The 3,259-nt window shown below is 44.6% G+C and overlaps 1 pseudogene; it reads left to right on the forward strand.

Moving 5' to 3' along the window:
* The first annotated feature begins 2,886 nt into the window (after nucleotides 1-2,886).
* LOC118611137 lies at nucleotides 2,887-2,995 on the forward strand (annotated as a pseudogene).
* Nucleotides 2,996-3,259: the final 264 nt, after the last annotated feature.

Below are 3,259 nucleotides of genomic sequence, written 5' to 3' on the forward strand. Positions count from 1 at the left end.
GATGTCAATGCAGCTTCAACACCCCTTCCTCAGTCTCCCCTTGTAACTGCATTATGGCTCCTAAACACCTGTATGGAGACGAGATAGAGCCTCTTGGTGAAACTGCCCGACCTGTGAAGGAGATATTATTACACATCTTTGACAGATGAGGTAGCAGAGATCTGAGCTAGGTAAGACTGAAATCACTTAGCTACAGTAGTTTGAGAATTCCAAACAGAATGCCCTACCCCTGCTGCATACATACTTAAAAAAAAAAATCACCTGACTGCTTTGATGGTGTTCTTTAGTATCTTAGTTTTTGCCTTAGTCTTGTTAATTAATGTCAAGTTAATAGAAGGCTTACTATAGAATGTATCTGGCTCGCATCCAAGTTATTAAAGAGTCTGAAAAGCCTGCATCCAGTAGGAAAATAGTAATGATCTTTGACTTTGTTATAACATAAAGGAAATGATAGTGATGCTTATAAATTGGTACCGAACTTCCTCGGCACACGCTTTGCTCTTTGCATATTGTTTTAAACATTTCTTTTTATACATTTATACAGAAGTTCTCCATGGTCGACAAGTTTGCCTTCCTCTCAACCCACTGCATTAATGTCTATTGTACACCTTTCTAAGCTTCTCTTTCAATTACCAAAATTAAATAATAGCTCGAATTGACAGAAAGCCATCAAGATAGACATAATGTGGCTCAAAGGAATTATTCATTATGTCAAAACCCCAAATTTCCGTGACTAGCTTGTTTCTTCTAGAGTCTGCCTCCTCTTTATCGCCTAGTATGACCCCCTCCCTTGGTCCAGCATCCCCTCTAATCTCATCCTAATCTAAAACCCGCTTCCGATGTTGCTGCCTTAGCGACTCCAGTGCTGTACACAGCCATCCCCTAGCCTCACGCCATCCTGGTTTGGCACCTCAGACAATGATGCAACCCAGCTTTCTGCTCCCGGCACCTGTCCTAGAAATGGTTATGAGAAGCTAAGCTCGATGACCAGGGTTCGGTCCCCATCTGCCTGGTGGTCTTGAGGCACAAGTGATAGTCTGGGCCCTCACGATGACCAAACAAGGGAGACGCGAAGAGAAAACCTGTGGAGAGTAAACTCCTGCTGCTGTGACTCGGCGTGTCAGTTTCTGACAGGTGGAAAGTGCACGCAAGTATTTGTTGGTCAGACGGATGGGTTGGGGAGGGTGGTGCCTGTATAGTGGTGGGTGGGTGGATGAAGAGTGAGTTCAGTTCACCTAGACTTTGTTATTCTCCAGGCAGAAGGAGCCAGTAGATATTTTAATGGCTGTCCTAGTGTGCTGTTGTATAATCTTCTTTAGTCAATTCCAAAAAAGCATGAAATATCATCTGCTCAGTCTTCCATGACAGAGCATATTAACCAGCGTTGTTTATTTCACGACACTCAGACTACGAGCTGTCACAACCAATCTGCCCACTTAATCAGTTTTGGCTTGTTTCTAAAATCCGAAATTCAGCCTTTTACTGTTATTAGCTGTTATCCCTCCTCCAGTTAATCCGAATTTTCACAGGTCATGGTAGATCACAGGCGGCGTTAATTCCATTACGCTGCCATTCACAGCCTCTGAGCAGCTGAGAGCTGAGTCTGTGGAGGCGGTTGGCGTGGGGGACGCGCCAACTCGTGGTTGTTTGTATTTGCGTGTTTCGGCTAGTGCAGCCTTTCATTGTGGCCTCTGCGAGCTCGCACGGCTGTGCCTCACTTGGCAGCAGGTCGGCCTATGCCACGAGAGGAAGTCCACTACAGGCTGCCGTGGCAATATAGGAGTGTGTGTGCGAGTGTGAGTGAGTGTGTGTGTAGGTAGAAGTAAGAGTCAGAGAGCCCATCAGTGGTGCTTGGAAGCATTGGCGCTTGACTGCGTCCCCACCATGCGGCCGCGTCTGGCATCCGGTCTATCCCTCTATGCCATCCCTCCTCCAGAGGGGTTTAGATATAATAATACTTCATACGGCATCAGCAGAGGCTCCTGGTTTATGAGGAAACCCCAGGGCGAGGATATCAAGCGAGCCCTTCCCGGGCTCAGATCTGCTTTGAGCAGGTAGCGTGGTTTCACTGTTTCTTTGACCAGGGAACAGAGTGGACTGTGGGTAGACAAGGGCGGGGGAAGCAAATTCTCTGAGCACATAATCCAGCACTTGTTCTGGCAACAGTTAGGGGTACTGCCCTGTCATGACTGATTTTGGGACCAGACTTAAAGGAACCTAGAGAAGGCGCAGAGGCATCCCCGGAAGGCGGCCAAAGGCGGCTCTGTTCTCTCTGCTCTAGCTCGAGGGCGCGGGCCCCGCCCACAGGCTGGATCTGCCCCCCACCTTGTACCCTGACTGTGCCCGACATCAGTTCGCGCCTTCCACACCGCAGGCCTATTGTCAGTCGTAGGCATTTTTATCCTCATTAACCTTCACCACCTGGAGATGTCGAAACGTGGTATTTTGAATTTAGTTGCATTTCTTATTTAGTGGTGAGCTTGAACATTTTTTTTCACATGTGTTTTAGCCTTTTCTCTTTTTTCTATGATAAATTACCTATTTATTTCCTTGTTTATTTTTTCTATAATATTTTTCTTTTATCTATTCTTTCCTGAGAAAGTGTACTTAGCATTACTTTCTTTACCTTATTTTAGGATGTAGGGGTTCAGATTCTCTGAAAATCCAATTTCCCCAACATAGTCTCTCATCACAGCGGAAAGGCAAGCAATCATTTTAAGAAATAAAAACTACCTTACTTAAATTTCTACAAGGCATGTTTGATTTTTTTTAAAATTAGCATTTTATCCCACAGTTTTTTAAAATGTGGAACTTCTCTCTCTCTTCTCTGAATGTGTATGTATTGATGAAGTTGTATTTTGGTTTGGGTTAAAAAACACATAGGCTGTCTACAGCCATGCCACTGTGAACAAGCCTGATCTCAGAAGCTAAGCAGGGTCGGGCCTGGTTAGTAGTTGGATGGGAGACCACCTAGGAAGACCAGGTGCTGTAGGCATAAAATTAAAAAAAGAAGAAAAAAAGGAGAAAATAAAAATAAAGATTGCAAGCTGACAAGGTCCTTGTAATCTATGAGGTCAAGCAAGGGTTGCCTCACTACAAAAAAATAATAAATAAATAAGTAAATAAGTAAATAAATAGGCTGCCTAAATTTTATGCTCAGTTTGAGCCCAAGGAACTTCTATAATCATGAGTTTGTGTATGAGGGCGGGTGGGCGCTGGGTATAAGCCAGGGCGTCTAGAAGGTACCTGTTCGTATCAA

Source organism: Rousettus aegyptiacus, unplaced genomic scaffold (assembly GCF_014176215.1).
Source record: "Rousettus aegyptiacus isolate mRouAeg1 unplaced genomic scaffold, mRouAeg1.p scaffold_m13_p_13, whole genome shotgun sequence".
Lineage (NCBI taxonomy): Eukaryota > Metazoa > Chordata > Mammalia > Chiroptera > Pteropodidae > Rousettus > Rousettus aegyptiacus.